The sequence below is a fragment of the Halichoerus grypus genome, chromosome 8 (assembly GCF_964656455.1).
Source record: "Halichoerus grypus chromosome 8, mHalGry1.hap1.1, whole genome shotgun sequence".
Taxonomy (NCBI): domain Eukaryota; kingdom Metazoa; phylum Chordata; class Mammalia; order Carnivora; family Phocidae; genus Halichoerus; species Halichoerus grypus.
The window spans coordinates 133,189,296-133,209,312 of NC_135719.1; positions in this window are offsets into that span (position 1 = coordinate 133,189,296).

Here is a 20,017-nt window from a genome sequence, read left to right on the forward strand (position 1 = left end):
TGCTTAGGACACTGCCTGCCAATGGCTAGATTTTTCAGTAGATACTTGTTGAACGAATGATTAAAAGAATCAATGAATTGTGTAAGCATTATGAAGGATAGCTTAGTGTCATTCTTTTCCTTTGCAATTTAAGACAATGAAAATTTCATAATTGCTTTCTTCGTAAAATACTTTACACTGAGAAGTGTAGCAGTGACCAAATAAAAATTAATTGCACATATGTATGAAATGTGCATTTGAAATTCAATTTATTATTATATTTACTGATACTAGGAATTAGTAATGTTAATTTTCATAGAATTAATAACTACTCTGAGTTTAAAATCACACTTTATTATAGATACATCGAAATATAATTTGAGTGTGTCCATAACCCCTATTTCAGGTGCATTTGAGATGTTAAAACAAAAACAAAAAACACCTTGGACTTAAGGACTTATGTTGGTTCAGGGATTTAGTGCAACAGATTAAATAATTGCGTACTGCCAGTAATACCTGCAACCCTTCCACTTCATCCAGCCACAGCATAGAAGCTGCAGAAAGTAGTTCAACTCCAGCACTCAAAATGATTGAAGAAAAAAAAAAAAAGTGTAAGATTTATTTCTAAATCCGGGGCAGCATTCCAACACCAAAACACTAGTCAGGGCTTAGAAATTATAACTTCCCCCATAATGACAGATACAACAATGTGCATCACACCAGTAAGAATGTATTTGTGAGAATACGTCAGGATACAGGAAGCATGAGCTATATAGATGATTATATAGAAAATTGAATCGCTGAAACAGATAAAATAATGTTGCCAGTAACTTGCATTTCCTTGAAAAAACAAGAGCAAATCTAGGCAAACACACCCAAAGTGTAATGTGAAAACAGGGAAATTCCAAATTTGTTAGGTGTGTTGTGTACTCAAAAATATCACCTAATGCATTTCCACAAGTTAAGTCCTTCATGTCTAACATTCAAGACACCCAATGTTTACTAAAGCCCTGCACTCTTATTTTCCTGCTGAGAAAAATGTCAACCTCCTTTAGGAAGCAGGTTATCCAAATTGATTGGGCAGGAAAAATGAGGTGTGTTTCTTGGAGAAACTGAACAAATCATGAAGCACAGCTGTTTTCTCTCTGCTGAGACAAATGGTCCCTGGCATGCCTGTTCCTCAGGACTCCATGACGCGTAATTCTAGCACCTTGCTTAGTCCAAATCCAAGGACGGACTTTCTATGAAGGCTTTTAATTTCCAAAGAGAGTGGCTGGTTTTTTGGACAGTCAGACATTTTTTTTTTTTTTTTTAAAGATTTATTTATTTATTTGAGAGAGCGAGAATGAGAGAGAGTACATTAGAGGGGGGAGGGTCGGAGAGAGAAGCAGGCTCCTCGCTGAGCAGGGAGCCCGATGCGGGACTCGATCCCGGGACTCCAGGATCATGACCTGAGCCGAAGGCAGTTGCTCAAACAACTGAGCCACCCAGGCGCCCAGGACAGTCAGACATTTTGAGTTGTTTTATTTTAGCTGTTAAGTATTTGTTGAGCACCAAGTATACCCAAAGTATGGACCAGAATAGGCAGCTACATCGTCAATGGCTCTCTGGAATCCCAAAGTGTAATAGCCCTGAGAGTACTGTGTATGTCCTTCTCTAAAAATCAAAAAGGTTATTCATATTTCTTCAATGTTTAAATATACCCAAAGTTAAGAAAATAGCTGAAGTGCTTTTTTGGTCTGTACTTGTGTAAAATTTCACTTCAAGCAATGGTACTTACCCACAGCATAGAGTTGTTCTGGAGCTCATTAAAGTGTATACAGTAAGAAAAAATAACAGAAAAGTTGTGACAATTAGAAGCATATAAGCCTCTAGAGTAAATGCTTCTTCAACTATATCTGGTAAAGAATCACTTAAAAAAATTCTAATTCATTATGGATATTTCTGTAAAATACAACGAAATGAATTGTTAGAAAAAGTAAATGTAAAAAAAATATACAAAATACAAGTCCACTGATCATGCACTTGAATGTCACAGCAATGTAAAATTGCTGTAAGTTTTTAAAAACACTCTTTATTTCTGCATTTGTATCAAAGGAAAGAAAGAATACACATTCCACAAAGGTAATTGATCTCCAAACCAAACCACATTTTGAGTAGTTTTCCTTTATGTTGATGTAGAGAACTTTGAGGTCTTATGTATAAAGAAACACGTATCTTATAGCTCACCTTGAAAATTGTAAAAATAAGGTTTTAACAGATGATCTTTTCTATCCCTAAGATTCTGTGATTACTACAGTAGTTAAAGGGACATTTAAAGCAGGGCTAATGAAAATAATATTTGATGTTCGATACCAGCAAAAAATAAAATTTTTAATTTTATTTTATTATGTTATGTCACCATACATTACATCATTAGTTTTTGATGTAGTATTCCATGATTCATTGTTTGCATATAACACCCAGTGCTCCATTCAACACATTCCTTAATACCCACCACCAGACTAACCCATCCCCCCACCCCCCACCCCTCTAGAATCCTCAGTTTGTTTCTCAGAGTCCATAGTCTCTCATGGTTCATCTCCCCCTCCGATTCCCCCCCTTCATTTTTCCCTTCCTACTATCTTGTTTCAGAGGTACAGTTCTGTGAAAAATGCTTTATTACTAACAATAACTTATATTTCATCTCTGGAATCTATAGGCAGTCTAACTAAATTGTTTTTTTATCTAAAAGCTTCTAAAAAATCCAAACTACATAAATGTTCCCCAAATGCACAAACTCTGAAACTATCAAAACTGTAGGTTTCATGTGTAACTGAAATTAACATCATTGCTTTCTTTTGAGATTTGCATTTAATTGCAAACTAATCTGGTAACTACAAAACTTTTGCCTAAGTAAATCTCTATCTCCAGACATCAAAGTATTTAATGTTCTGTTGCTATCACAGAATATTAAATTTCTGAGGCCAGAGAATTTAGATTTACATTTAAACACATTGTCTTAAAATAAGTACATTCCAGTGTTTGAGGAGTTAAAGAATGAAAAGAAAAAATCAGGGCGCCTGGGTGGCTCAGTTGGTTAAGCGACTGCCTTCGGCTCACGTCATGATCCCAGGGTTCTGGGATCTAGTTCCACATTGGGCTCCCCCCCTGCTCTGCGGGGAGCCTGCTTCTCCCTCTGACTCTGCCTGCCACTCCCTCTGCTTGTGCTCTCTCTCTGTCAAATAAATACATAAAATATTTAAAAAAAATAAAAGAAAAAATCAGCTTCTTTTTTTAGATTATAAGAGTTCAAATACAGAAATGAGTAGACCAAAGAAAAGAGTGTACATTGAGAGGTAAACAATTGGTTACCTATGAACAGGTAGTTACTTACACCTGCAGACACTGGGTTTAAACAGTAATCCTACTAGGTAGGCGCCAACTGATGGTTCCAGCTACAAAACAATAATATAAGCTATTATAAATATTATTATTGTATATTACATATAATAATTATTATTATCCACAGTTCATTATAGCCTTATGTGATGCATTAATAGATCTATAGTTTTTTTCTGAAAGAATAAAAATTCTTTTTTAGAAGCCCAAAACGTAATCAGACCAAAATGTTTATTTCGTTCTATATGTTAAAGACATGAGTTACAACTGTTGTAGCAATGCAGAAGTTTCAAACTGTAGGTACATATAATACAAATTGACTTAAATAAGAGAGGGGAAAATATTAAAGAAGGGTTTTTTGTTTGTTTGCTGTTGGTGTTGTTTTTAAGTAGGCTCCATGACCAGCATGGGGCCCAGCTTGGGTTTGAACTCAGGACCCTGAGATCAAGACCTGAGCTGAGATCAAGAGTCTGACACTTAACCAACTGAGCTACCAGGCGCCCCAAGGAGTATTTTTAACTCATAATTATGCATGGACACTCAGTGAAAAAAAATGCAAAACAAATGATAACTGTTGTTGTTCCACAAGCAGTTTAAAAATGAAGTTATTCATCCTGAAACGTACTGTGTAAATTACGTTCTCCGTAACGTCAGTGCTCACCACAGCATACTGGGGATTTTAAGAGCTAAGAACTGCTATCAGCCAGCCATTGCTAAATGGTATAATGTTCTAATATAAGTGTTGCAGTTGTAAAGATATTTAAAAGATGATGATGATGATGATGATGCATTGTGTGTTTGAATAGTAGAAATTACAGTTACTTTTTTTTTAACGATTTTATTTATTTATTTGAGAGAGAGAGAGAGTATGCAAGCAGGGGGAGGTAGGGAAAAGGACAAACAGACTCCATGCTGAGTAAGGAGCCAGATGCAGGACTTGATCCCAGGACCCTGAGATTGTGACCTGAGCCAACATCAGGAGTCGGATGCTTAACCGACTGAGCCACCCAGGTGCCCTGAAATTACAGTTTCTAAAGAAATATAGAAAATAGTAATGAAGGGGTGTTAGATTTAATACAAAATTATAATCCTTGGCTGATTAATTGCAATATGATCATAGAAACAAGGAAATGGTGAAGAGATGGAATGGGCAACGTAAAAATTAATCAGAAAATCTCCACATGCTACAGAAGTTATGTGCTGTGACCTCAGCCTGGAGAACTGCTAGCAGATTCAATTCAAGCTCCTAAACCGTAGCACACTCAAGAGGAAAAAGAAAGGAAACAACCACAAGATTGTACCAGATTGGGGAGGACTTGCAAAATGTCATCTGGATGTGATTCTTTTCTCACTATATTTTCAGCTGCACTAATTTCAAACTTTGAGGATGTGATTATGTCACTTGCGATGAAACAGACCCACCCCTTCCCAGTACCATTCAATGATATGACCCACAGGGCATGGGAACCAGGCTGGATCACCGTGGCCTGCCATGTTAAGATGAAATCAAGGAAGCCCATTAGATAAAAGAAAAAACACGCACACCCTATCCTTCTGAGGAGTCCTACCTCTACTTTCTTGGAAGGGTAAATCGAAACAGAGAACATTTTGGAAGTTTCCTGTTGATGTTAATTAGGGACAATTACCTATGGAAGCATAAACACACATGCAGATTGCCACCACTAATAAAAGACGTGAGTTTTTACACAAAAAAGAATTTTATTTTCCAGCAAATCGAACATTCATGGTAACAGACCACATTACTAAGTACAGAATTATTTTGGCCTGTCTTGTTTCCCAAACTTTAGTTGTTCCAGTTCAATGCTGTTGTATAAATTCAGATTATCTCAATTATCCTCAGTATCTTAGAACACTGATGGCACAATACCAACTATATATGGGAAGGAAATCTTCTCTCAAAACTAATATCAGGGGCGCCTGGGTGGCTCAGTTGGTTAAGCAACTGCCTTCGGCTCAGGTCATGATTCTGGAGTCCCGGGATCGAGTCCCGCTCGGGCTCCCTGCTCAGCGGGGGGTCTGCTTCTCCCTCTGACCCTTCCCCTCTCATGCTCTCTGTCTCCCATTCTCTCTCTCAGATAAATAAATAAAATCTTAAAAAAAAAAACAAAACTAATATCAAATATATAATTCTTTTAGATGAAGAATTTCTCCATGTCAATATATTTAGAGATATATTTTCTCAGAGTAATAGATGAGTCGATAGGCTAAAAACCAAACATTAATAGTAGGTGGGCAGGAGAAAGCTTCTGGATTTATAATATTCTATGGCAACCTTAGAGAGCTGTTAAAAGTGTTCCGTAAAACATTTCCAGAAGTTCTGACCTCATTCTCTTTATCTGGACCCTGCTTCATAAATGCATGCCTCCATGAGAAGCAAGGCACAGCTCTGCCGTACACTGACATTGTACCTGGGGCCTGACAAGGGCAGATAGTCCCACCAATGTGGTGACAATGAGAAAGGTCATCTCCTACCAAATGTGCAAAAGTTCTGAGGATTTTGGATTATATTTGCGCTCTTTCCTCCTAGAAATAATTTCTCAGATATTTAGCAGGGCTAATCATCTCTTTTGAGACAAAGAGTTACAACATGGGCTTGAATCTGGCAGATCTTGGTTTTGAATGTCTATTTCTTATTGCCTGTGCCACTTTAGCTAAGTTTCTTAATTCTCTCAAGTTAAGGTACCTCAGTTATCCACACCCATTAAACTGGTACTACGTGTGGAAAGCAATAAAAGAATGATCTTTAGAATGAGACAGTGGAATTTCCAGGGTCATGGTCATCATAGAGACAATTTGCTGTGTTCACATGGACCATCACAGCAAAAAAACAAAACAAAACACAAACAAAACAAAGAAGCAAAGAACAAACAAAAACAACCCTAACTTATACATTTTAATAGTATGTTTAATAGCAAGTGTTATTGATTATTCCTACCTGAACTGGAAAATACAGTCTAAAATACAGCCTCCTGGCAATTGCTACCCCTCCCCTCAGCCTGTAGGCTCACACGGGGGATTACAGCACACACGTGTAAGCCTAGTCCATAGCAAAGTGAGGAAGATCATGCAAGGATTAGCACTGCACCACACAGAAGGCCTAATCAAAAGGTTCAAAAGGTGATTCCAGGGGCGCCTGGGTGGCTCAGTCGTTAAGCGTCTGCCTTCGGCTCAGGTCATGATCCCAGGGTCCCGGGATCGAGCCCCTCATCGGGCTCCCAGCTCAGCGGGAAGCCTGCTTCTCCCTCTCCCACTCCCCCTGCTTGTGTTCCCTCTCTCGCTGTGTCTCTCTCTGTCAAATAAATAAATAAAATCTTAAAAAAAAAAAAAAAAGAATTAGAAGTTAACTTTAAAAGAAAAAAAAAGGTGATTCCATCCCTCCACCTCCCTCACAGAGATCCCTCTTCTCTGAAGATCGTTACACATGCAAATGGCACGTTCACAAGTAATTTTACCTTAAAAATAGGTTTTTGAAAATAGTGGTCAACAGGGTGCCTCATCAAAACAAAGTTTCCATCTTTGTTCTCTATTTTCATTCTGCTTTTGCTTTCCTCTATACATTCTTTGATTTCTTAGGAATTTCATAGTTTTAATCAGAAGACAAGATACTTAACTTTGGACTTCCCTGAGATGGACAAACAAAGAATCCTAATTTTCTGCCTTCATGTAGCACCAGGCAAGTTAATAGGAATAAGGTAAGAGAAGGGGAGAGATTTTAAGGATACTCAACATCCAAGGGACTGTGGGGAACATTGGCGCGCGCACACACGCATGCACGCACATGTGAGCACACACACACACACACACACATTTCCTGGAATGTATTCCGCAGAATGTAAAATTAGGAAATTGTTATTTTATTATCATCTCTATAGGAAAAACATACTTTACTTAACCAAATCCTGGTCTTTTAAATGAATATAGCAGAAAGAAAAATAAAACAGACTTGAGTATGTTTTTTGATATAATTAAGACTATATTAAGGTATAAAGAGTGATCAGTTCTCTATTCTTAGTCCAACTAACGGTACAAAAGAAAATCTCATACCATCCGATTGTTCATTTGCAATTTACATCAACACAGAGACATTAACTCGAAACAGGGATCAGGTCCATAAGTTGCTGATCAAAAGAGGCCTAATGACTCAGGTCTGGAGGCTCGTGTTTGTGGTTTGTGATTCCCTCAGTATACTGAAAAGAAAATGTCTGAGAGATGTATCAGACCAATGCCAACCAGCTGACGGTTTGATTGTGTTTGAAAGGAGAGTATTGGAAGCAGGAGAAACTCCCTGGTTCATAGCCAGTTTCTTCCATAAATACAGACACGCACCAGACTCTAGCCTTATGCACATCAGCCCAGAGGAAGGCTGGCTGCTGGGGGTGCAATCAGGGAGGACTGGCCCAGAAATTCTGTTTAATCTGGGCTGACTTCCTGTATCAAGAAGGACAGAGTGCCTTTGGCTGTCTGTACCTTTATCAGCAACGGTTCCCCTTGGGTGCTTTGATTTGGCATGCATGCATTTGCACTATCTGATGATCCCAAATCTAACAATGCATTCCAGATTGAATGCATCTTGTACGTGTTTAGTCCTTATTGTACTAATTCGGGATCAGGGTTTGCTATAATTAGCTACTAGAATAAAAATTTTGCTCAAGTTGACTTTTTAAAAGCATGTTGATCATTTAAGTCTAGAATACAATGTTACTTTATTCTGTTCAAAACACTTCTTGCCTCTCACCCCCCTTCTCCCAGTCGATCAGGAAGTAAAAGCTCAGAAAATGTTTACAATAGGCAGGGTCTCTTGTTGGTGCTCCAGACACACACTGTGATTCCACACATGGCCACAGCATGTATGCGGGGGCCCTCACACAGAAGCCCAGGTCGGATAATTGGATGCCCAGAGAGGCGTGGGTGAAGGAGGGGAAGGACAGGAGAGCAAGCCTGTCACATCTTTTCTAGGGTACAGTGTGTGTAAGTGTTGTGGGAGTGCTTCTCTGGTGGCTAGAACTGACCATCTTGCCTGGCAATCTCATTAGATTTGTCCTTCGGGGAGAAGAAAGGCTTTGTGTCAAAGGAATCCGCAGAGGACAATTAGCTTGAAGCAGGTCTTACACTTAGCCAAGCCCCCAAAGAGTGGTGCTGACATTCACTCTCAACAGTATCTCAGTGAAAGCAATAAAGTTAGCATTTTCATTTAGTGGAAATTTCTTGTCCTTGTAAATGTTTCATCTCTCTCCTGTAAATGGATATCAAGGCAGAAATATAACCAATATTTGGCTCATAGGTAAATCGAGGGTTAATCTTACAAGTTAATATTATTTAATCTCGATATTCATTGCATCCAGAAGACAGACAATCTTTTTTTTTTTTTTTTAACCGACACTTAAAATTAGAGATTTCAAAAGGGAAGAAGAAAATCTCAATTCATTTTTCTCATGGGCAAGTTCACTATTTTAAACCATGGCACCATGGGGTGCCTGGGTGGCTCAGTTGGTTAAGTGACTGCCTTCGGCTCAGGTCATGATCTCGGGGTCCTGGGATCGAGCCCCACATCGGGCACCCTGCTCAGCGGGTAGTCTGCTTCTCTTTCTCCCTCTGCCTCTGCCCCTGTTTCTTGTGCGCGCTCTCTCTCTCTCTCAAATAAATAAATAAAATCTTTAAAAAAATAAATAAACTACAGCATCTGAGGTCATCTTAAACTCATCTGATGTCATCTTAAACTCAGCAAAATATAGCACCCAACATCTTTGGGGGAGGAGGAGGGAGAGCATATATACCAGTAGGTGTGTATATGTGTACCTCTTAAAATCAGACATGTCATTCTGCCCACTTCTTTCTAAAAGCATAAATCACATGCAAATCTCCTTTTAAGGGACCAAGAGTCAGTGCTACTCTCACCATGGGTTGTCAATGGTGTCTCTGAACTTTCAGCTTTGTGACAAACCACTTTTGTTTATGAACAACATTCAGCAGGTATACAATTGACCTCAGTGATCTTTCTCTCTTCTCCCTTTCTTCTTGACTGGTTCGAAAACACGATTTTTCTGTAGAAGGCACGCCAGCAGGGACTCAACAACACCTGTGTTTACTCAACACACTGATGCCTTACAGTTCTTCAGCATAAACCTATCTGAAAGAGGTTAATGGTGCCCCGTAGCACTATTATAATTAAGATTCTGTCAGTATTTTCATAACAAACTAGAGATTTCCCAAAACAATCTGGAAATGGTTTGTGAACAATTTAGAGTCAGTACTAGAGATTACTTTCTAAGTCACAAACACACACACACACAAATACTTTTGGTTTAATGTGGTTCTTGGGATAACTAATTATAATCCTTTTTATTTGTTCTATTAAAAAAAGAGCCAGTTTTTTTTTTTTTTTTTTTAAATGTCAGGTAAGATATCTTTCTTATCTACATGTAAGTAACTAACGGGAAATTATTTATATCTCTCTAAAGCAATAGATTCTTATGGCACATTCTCTCCAAGTATTTCCAGAGGGGAATCTTAGGTAACAGAATGTTAAGTGGGATTTTCTGTTGTCTTACAATTTTAGCTAATGCCTGCAGTGAAACCAATTGTTTGAAAGTACATTTTAAAGAGAGTAGCTCCACACATCTTTAGAACCTATTGAGAAAGAACAAAAACTTCTCTGACACTCTTATCCAACACCCACTTGCAACCTGTATTTACAAGTTAGAGATTCATCAGGGTAAATGCAGCAAGTGCTCCCTGGAATCTGAGGGATGGAGAAAATGTCTCTTACCCCCATATGAAAATAGCTATTATTTTTATATCTGCCTTGAAACATTACATATAATCAGTACATTGCAGTACTAGCTGAAGGAGCTTTTCATTTATTTATTTATTGAAACTTTTAGTCCCTCCTCACAATTTTGGTATGAAAGAGCATGACCAGATACAGCCTACTGTGGTGGAGGTGACTGGCAAGAAGAGGGAAAAAATAAACCCTGAGACAGAATGCCCTCATACATTAAGATCACAAATTAATACAATTCTAATATCCAAAAGTGGCAGGAAAATATTGGGATCTGCCTTACATGCTCTCAAGCATTGAGAAAAGACATCCAAAAAATTACTTGCAATCAGAGATGGAAGAACAATTACCCATTCAATAAACTTGTTCCACTAACAAGCCATAATAAAAATAATTTGTGTAGGGGCACCTGGGTGGCTCAGTTGGTTAAGCGACTGCCTTCGGCTCAGGTCATGATCCTGGAGTCCCGGAATCGAGTCCCGCATCGGGCTCCCTGCTCAGCGGGGAGTCTGCTTCTCCCTCTGACTCTCTTCCCTCTCGTGCTCTCTGTCTCTCATTCTCTCTCTCAAATAAATAAATAAAGTCTTTTTTTTTTTTAAGATTTTATTTATGTATTTGACAGAGAGAGGCACAGCGAGAGAGGGAACACAAGCAGGGGGAGTGGGAGAGGGAGAAGCAGGCTTCCCACAGAGCAGGGAGCCTGATGTGGGGCTCAATTCCAGGACCTTGAGATCATGACATGAGCCGAAGGCAGATGCTCAACGACTGAGCCATCCAGGCGCCCCAATAAATAAAATCTTTAAAAAAATAATTTGTGTAGTTTAAAAATAAGTATAAATTTCTGTATCTTTATATATTTTTTTACCAATCAGCATTTCTAAAATGATACAAGTTCACAAATGGTAGTTAGCTTTCTGGATCTTCAACTTCAAACCTAAGCAGAATTTTGAAGCCAATCACAATTGTTTAGACAAATTGCCACAGTCAGAATCTGTCAGGAGGGAACATCTTGGAATTATTTGCTTGGATTCATGAGAAAGGATAATAGAGTGGAAATTGATAACGAAATGAGACAAATCTGAATTTAAATTTCTCCTCTATCATTTACTGTATGTTTGTGGTCCTGTGACTTAATTCTCTACATTTCTAATTAGGCATTTTTAAATGAAAAATAATAAATATCCATAAAATTGTTGAAAAGATGAAATAACTTATAAAATAAGTATCTCTCTGGTCATAGTTTGATGCAACTTTTTCCCTCCCTCCCTCCCTCCCTTCCTTCCTTCCTTCCTTATGGTTTTCTGATTAGTTTTCAAGAATTGCTAGTTCTTCTCTCTCCCTTTCCTCTGGCTATTTTGGGCCTTTATTACCTACACCTTCAGCAAATATCTACCTACTAAACCCTTCCTGAAACAACAAGAGTCAATCTGTCTCTAGTCAGAAGGGATTGTATACAGTTCAAATTACCCAGACCATAGGGTTCTCACTTTTTCTGAATCCACTAAGACATTGTAGTCTGAATGCTGTCCTTAGGACCTGTGTTGTTCCAGTGATGAAATTCCCACCTCAGATCCCAAGTGTAGTGAGTACATTCCTACATTAGCTATAAGCCTGTCTTTCCTTGGCTTGAGAATCTTCAGAACACTTGTTTCTCTAAGATTGGCCCCTTCCTTGCTCTTGTCAATCTATTCCTTGAGAATAAGAATACCTACATGAACCTTGTGCCACCCAGTGGTGGAAAGCGTTACCCTTTCCTGGATATTGTTCATGGAGGTTAGAGGTAGTGAGATAAGCACATGCCAGTTTGTCTTTATGGTTCCAGTTTTTATTGCGGACCTCAGGCCATCTTCACCCAGGTCCAATTTTGTTTCTTGACTGCCAATCTGGCAGACCTAGAGTAATGTCAAGTCCAACCCTAGACAGAGACAAATGTCTTGCATAAAGATCTCTACCAGCTCCCACTGTTGCGAAAACTCCAATCCCTATAATAAATCCTGTTTCTACATCACTTATAAGGGCTCTGTTTTTTTTTTTTTTTAATGAAACCTTCACTGATACATAAATTCAGTGCATCTTTTTATATTAATTCCTAAATATTTTATCTTTCTCTTGCTATGGTGACAGGGCTTCATTTTTCTTTTTTAGATAATCATGTTTTTAATTCTAATCCTAAAGCTCTGCCTTTGAAACTTTTCTAACGAAGGATTCATAACAGAGAAAAAAAGTGAAAATTTTAGCAATGAAGCATTTGTGGGATATAGGCAAGTTCATAAAGCCTTAAGGGCTTTAAATCTTCCTTTGAAGTTTAAATTTATCTTAACTTTTCATTCTATTTCATAGCATACCCTTATATATTTAAAATTTTAAATGCTTTCTGCTTTCCAAGTCTTTAAATAAAATAAAATTTCTGGAAAGATGTATGCCTATTCTGTGGTTTCTGGTACTTGGTGGTGGATGTGCTAAGCTCCAAATATGTTACAGATAAGATGCGTAGTAACAGCATTTCTTCAAAGTGACTTTGTGATTAGTCCAAGGCTCTCCAAACTCTATTGTCACATTATTCCTAATGAACAATGTATTCCTGTAGTTATAATTACTCAGAAAATTATCCCAGATCTTTTCTTTCTCTCCATGCAGTAAGACACAGATATTGGGTATTCAAATCAAGTTACCTTAGAATTTTTTGGACTTCGTTTGCTGAAATCACTTCAAGTCATCTTTTTCTATAAAGCTACTAGGTTCTAAGGCAATTCTGCAATTACATACATTAGTCATTTGTATAAATAATTTGATTTACAGCCAGAGACAACACCAAAGCTAAGGTCATATTTTACAGAACACTGAAGACTCATCCTGGTAATTAATGGGAAAGAAAACATAATTTCAAAACAGAACAAAAAATTCATCAGCACTTAAGAGGTTATTCTCTAACACGGAAGTCTCTGTAGCTATTAGCTGTCAATATTTTTGCAACCCTGAAATCTCAAGAAAACAAGTGTTTCTTTGCTTTTTGGAAAGTGATTGTTACTGGACACCAGAGAAGCCAGTCTGGGAATAAAAGAATATATGATACTGGAAAGTTTCAGACACACGTTAACTAAAAATTTCCCATCTACGGTGATAATGCTTTGAATCTATTATTAAGTCATTTTTTTCTGACAAAATAACTTATGTGGCTTGGTAGCCAGTCAAATATTAAATTCTGGCATCTAATATGTCTATAGAGTCCCCTTCTTATCTATGTGTAATGGAAATATGTGCTTCAAAATGTAAACATTCTTTTGGAGAGATAGTAATTAGGATTGTTAGGAATGAGATGAAAAAAGAAAGAAAATAATCAATTTGGATTAATAAAAATGGCCACAAGGCAATGGGCTCAAAAACCAGGCTTTAGCAAGGGAACAAAAAGAATTTACTACATGCTTTTAATGTACTTAAAAATTTCAAAGACAAAGGGTGTCTTTTGAGAAAATACTGCAGTTACTTTGCTAGTTAGGAGACTGATATTGAATGAGAAAGATCTTATCATCATCACACCTGAGAGATGGTAAGGAAAAGAAAAGAGAGAAGAAATAGATAGTCGTTCTTGCATCCCCAACCTGGTGATCTAACTTCCTGAAACATAATGGAGGAGGTTATTGGGTAGGTTGAGGGAATTCTTCAGGGCAGAGGAAATCTTTTTTAAATTTTTATTATATCTCTGGGAGGAATCAATATTGGGATTTCCTTGAGGCCACATAAGAGGCAACGAAAGAGTTAAAAAAACAAAGCAGCTTAGTCAGACAGACAGAAATCTGATTTTCAGCCCCGAAGTCCAATCATCTTCTGTCTGGAAGAACCCTGAGTTCAAAGCTAGGAGGTCAAACGTGGAGACTTCTATGGTAAGGGTGTGCTAACTTTACAAGGTATACTGTAGGATGAAGAGACAGGAAGAAAGAGGAAGGACACGTGCACCATAGTCAGAGGGGTTGGTACAATCTGGGACCACCGATGGAGGGCAAACTAGCAGGAAGCAGCCACTGGATTCTGACAGAGCTAAGAAATAATATAAGTTAATTAATAAAAAATATCAACAACAGAAAACAGAAGGATGCCCAGTGTTGGTCATCCCTGCATCAGCAGACACCATCCGCATACATACCGAGTAAAGATGATCGTAGATGCCCCCTCCCCCACCAAGGCCGTGAGTTTCTGCAAAGCACCTTCCCCACAACTCTTTTTTTTTTTTTTTTTTTTTTTTTACCTTCCCCACAATTCTGCTGCCGTCTGATGGCGGAATTAGTAAAAAAAAAAAAAAAAAAAAAAATTGAAAAACAAAATTTATAACTCAAAGAGACATGGCTAAACCTAAATATAGGGGTGCAAGGGTGGCTCAGGTGGTTAAGCATCTGCCTTCAGCTCAGGTCATGATATCGGGGTCCTGGGACAGAGCCCCCCCCCCCACCCATATGGGCTCCCTGCTCAGCGGGGAGTCTGCTTCTCTCTCTCCCTTTGCCCCTCCCCGCTGCTCCTGCTCTCTGTCTGTCTAACTTGCTCTCTCTCTCAAATAAATAAATAAAATCTTTTTTTAAAAAAAGCCGGGCGCCTGGGTGGCTCAGTTGGTTGGGCGACTGCCTTCGGCTCAGGTCATGATCCTGGAGTCCCTGGATCGAATCCCGCATCGGACTCCCTGCTCCGCAGGGAGTCTGCTTCTCCCTCTGACCCTCCCCCCTCTCATGTGCTTGCTCTCTCTCATTCTCTCTCTCTCAAATAAATAAATAAAAAATCTTTAAAAAAAAAGCCATAAATATATAGTATAAAATATTAGATATAAATAAATTTTATCCAGATTGAAGTAATTTGATTGCTGTCACTTTTGTTCCTACTGCCCAGTAGTTCCAGTGGTCACATACGAGCCATCCCAGCACTTTCAGAAAGTAAAGAATGGCAGATTCTATGAATATAGAATAACTATATTATAGTTATTTTATTAATAACTGCATATAGTGAAAATAAATTTTAAATTTAAAAATTATGATTATAATGATAATAAATTATGGTCATTTAATACATTAAATATTTTGGGATATCATATTTAAGTTATGTGAATGTACTCATATATTTTAACATCAATTATGTGTCATTTAAATGTAAATTCTCTATTATTTTAGAGAGAAGTTCAATTTCTGAAATCAATGTAAAAATAATAGTGGGCTAAAGTAGATAGACTTTTCCTGTAATCTCCTTGCAGTCATCAAGCCTGATGGGGCAGCATTGGTATTAGGTTTTAGATTCTGGCTTATTGTTTTGCCATCCTTAAAAACTGGCCTCCATTAATAGTCTAAGTCCAGGTCCTGCCATTGGATCTATATTCCATCCAGTGGGATAAGGATAAGAAATGAAAATCACATTTCTTTCCTTTAAGAACATAATCCAGTACTTGTACACATTCCTCTTCTCATCCTATTGGCCAGAAATTAGTCAAATCTCTCATTAGCTGAAAGGGAAGCATGGAAATAGATTCTTTACCTGAGCAACCATGGGGTAAGATAAAACTTGGACACCTTACTACTAAAGGGAAAAAGGAGAGGGTGGATATAGGAAGATAAATTGCAGTTTCTGCTATGACTGCTAATAAATAAATATAGCCAATACATATTACATATTTAAATGTATGCATTGCAATGTATCTCAGTCAATAATATCTATAACTGGGCTAACATTTTTAAAGTTCTTTTTAACTTGTTAATTGGTCTGCTCCCTTTCCAACAGAATTCTTCATACAGAACACAATTGTGCTACTTGTCTAATTCAAAGAGAGAATCAAATGTCAGATGAAAAACCATAGTAGAGTGTAGATTATTATACTATGTTCTTTCTGGATAATTATTTACTAAAATGTGTCTTGAAGCTGAGCAGATCTCATTCATTTTTAGGTGTTTGTCAAAATAAGTGTGGTATATTTTTTGAAACAGTATAACTAGACCCATATAACTACAGTGGAGACTAAGTCGATAAGCTCACAAATGAATATTTCCTATTACTCTAAATTCCAGTGATACAGTATAAAAGATTGTTTTAGGGAAAAATAGATTTATAAGAGTTTTGGTAGTCTTCAGAAAAGAAAGGTGTGACTTCTGACTTTGAAGCTATTTGCTGAGGTGGATAGCTGACTTCTGAGATGCCAGTGACTTAGAAGTTTTTAATCACTTGAGTATCAGGATACTTGCTAGAAATGTGCTCACTGGACGCTGTCAGTACTTGCTGGAGGGCACATAACATTAGGTCTCATGCACACCATTGACAAAAAGTGTTCATTGTCCTCCAAGCCACAGAAGCAAGAAGAAACACACCCAAACCAAGAAGAGAAGCTCCTGTCTCTTTGTCATCTTCCTCCAATGTCCTCTACTGGGAAGACCTAGCATTATGTCACTTGGCACAGGAGAAATGTTTACAGAGTCCTGCTCCACTATCGCAAAGCAGGGCTAAGGAAGGTGGATTTGAACTGAGAAACATTAATTTTATAACTAGAGCAGATGCTATGGTCTTTCTTGTTTTGAAGAAAAAGATATACTTTCTAATTAACTATAAGAAGTTAAGAAAAAATATTCTAAAGTGTGTTAAAATTTAAGTGTAAGCCTTCTGGTTTCAGCTCTGAATTTTAAAGAGTTTGGGAACTGTCACTCCTGTATTTAGAAGAAAAATCTGGAAAAACTGAAAATCGTGACATTTCATGGACCTGTCAGAGAAGTGAGGTTTCAAGGCAAGCCACTACTCTAAAATCTGGAAAGATAAACATATCCAGGGAGAAATGGTCAGCATCTGTTTCCCTGGAACAGAAGCCAATGAAACCACCAACTAGCAGGAAAGTCAGATGATGGTTTGGATTAATTGTTGGAGTCAGAATGAGGACTAATGTGTGATAGAGACACTCCTAGGAACTGCAGTCTTCACTGGGAGGGGGTATATTTTCTGAGTTTTACCTTGTGAACCCCCTAGGCTCTCATGATGAAAATCCAAGAAAGTTCTCCACATGGCTTCAGCAGTGGGAGGAGGAGATGGTTAGAGCTATCATTGTGAAATTCACCTAGAACCTTCTTTATAATAAAGTCCTACTCTCCAGAGGAAAGACGGCCAGAGCTGGGGGAAGGGTAGTGTAAAAAGATTGATGGAAATTCTAAGAAAGAATAAAAAAGAAATTCTAGAAATTAATAAAACTTGAGCAAGCTTTTTCTTTAGAGTCAATACAGCTTTGATGAGCTTGAAGATAGCTTAGTAGAAATTTTCAAAACTTAAGGGCAAACAGGGAAAAAATACCTGGGTGGTACAGTCAGTTAAGCATCCGACTCTTGGTTTTGGTTCAGGTCCTGATCTCAGAGTTGTGAGATCGAGCCCTAGGTCAGGCTCCAGGCTTAACATGGAGTCTGCTTGAGACTCTCTTTCCCTCTCCCTCTGGTCCTCGGTCCAATCTCTCTCTCTTTCTCTCTAAAATAAATAAATAAGTCTTTAAAAAAATCACTTAGGAGATCAGGATATCACAGGATAGAATGCAGACTGTGACAAAATAACGAAATTGTATTACAAATGTACAAAACAACCTAATTGAAGGCCATTTGGTGAAAGTTTCTTACCTTCATAAAAGGAAATGCATTGAGTCTGTAAGACTGAAGGCCAAGAGAACTATGGAACTGGGACTAAGAACCACATAAGAAGTATTATGGTCAAAAGAAAAACACAATGATGGGGGATGTCAAAGGAACACAAGCTCCAACTGACAAAGTTTCCAATGACCAAAGCTGGAAAAATTTGGCAAACAAATAAAGTCCTATTGGGTTATAAATTAAAATATAAAATAAGTACCTATGGACTGCTATAAATAAACATTTGAATAAATAATGAAATGGGGAGAAAGGCAAATCTTACATGTAGAATTGAAATAATTTATGTGGATAATCCTCCTTCAAGGAGGCAGACCATAACTCCCTACTTTTTAAGTGTGTGCTGTGCATAGTGACTGATTTCCTTACAATGAATTCAGTTTGGAAAGAGAGGAAAAGGGAGTCAATGATTACTGTGGAAGAACCTAACTAACTTTGTCTCAGACAGGTGACCAAGACTCACGTCAACAGTGGAAGTTATGTTGAGAGTGTGTACCATTGATATTCCCTTGCTATGATGTGCTGACAATGACATTTCATCCTGCTGGTCTTTCTCCCCAAAACCTCTAATCTTAATCTAATAATGAGAAAAACATCAGGCAAATCTCAAATGTGGGACCATCTAAAAGATACGTAACCAGTCTTCCTTAAAACTGTCAAAGTCATTAAAGGCAAAGAGATTCCAAGAGGCTGTCACAGTCACAAGGAGCTCAAGGAGATCTAATGATTAAATGTGACGTAGTGTCCTGGATTAGATTCTGGGATAGAGAAACACATTAGGTAAAAACTAAGGATATCTGCATAAGGTAAGGAGTTAATTAATAACTATGTGTCAATATTGGTTCATTAATTATTACCAATTAACTAGACTAAAGTAAGATGTTGGTGAAAAGGAAACTGAATGAGGGTGAAATGGGAAACCCCTGTACTATTTTCACAATATTTCTGTAAATATAAATCTATTCTAACATAAAAGCTTATTAAATAACTAAGACATTCCTTGTAAAATCTTAATAAATAGTAATAGGATGCATAAATTCTAAACTACGAAGGACAGAATCAGGAAAATATTGAACACAGAAAAATAAAAAGAAATAAACTAAAAAAGAAATAAGAATAAAATTTAAGTGTTAACATATCAAAACTTCTAGAAGATAGCCGAATCTATACTCAGAAGTGGGTTTATAAGCCTTAGAAGGGATTTAATGGAATAATAAAACATACAATTCAGATCTAGTGATATTATGTGGCAGGGGTAAAATAAGCTAGTCCTACATTTATGGGTATGTAAAGGTTTTTCTGATATGTTGTAAAATAAGTTGTAGGGTGATTTTTTGAATGATACCTTTCTCTGGCTAAGAACAAAAGAGAAGAGAGAGAGAGGAGGACGAAGAATAAGAAAAAGGAGGAGAGGGGTAGGAATCGAACGAAGAAGAGGGGAGGAGGGGGCCAAGGAGGTGGAGAAAAAAAAAGACCCTATATGGATATGATATATTTTATGAGTATATGGAATGTGGGATGATAGAAAAATATTGATTCCTTACCTAAAATTGGAGGTGCTAGATTGGAAAAGGAGAGACTATTATTCATTTGCATAAATACATAAATAAAACAAATGCTATTGCCGAAAAATATCTTAAAGGAGCTATGATTTCATCTTAACAATTAGAAAAAAAGGGAGGAAATGAAACAGAAATGATGTATGAATCACGGTAAAAGAAATTAATGGAACAGATCAGCTCTGATCATTCTCAATTGCATTCAGGAAAGTGAATATGAAAACAATGTATATCTGCAAAGTTTAATTATTTTGAAAAAACTTGGAGACATTGAAAATAAATATAGAAATATTTTATTCATATCATTGCAACGATGAGTACATTGGTGTCTTTTTATTATTTTCTGTGAGTTCATATATGTTTAAGGTACTTCATAGTTAAAAAGTTGTAAAGTTTAATAATCTTTGACAAAAAAAACCACAACTGTATACTTTCCTCTTTGTTTACAATTTTAAGATACATAACAAGTAAAGCACAATATTTTTATGTTAATCAAGTTTCTAGATGCATACTCGAAGGACATATATTTATAGCAGTCATCCTGGAAGAGAATTTGATAATGTATGACAGTGAAATACAAAAGGTCATATATTTAATCAAGTAAGTCTTCTTCTAAGAATATGTATTAAACAAATAATCATGAATGATTACAAGCATTAACT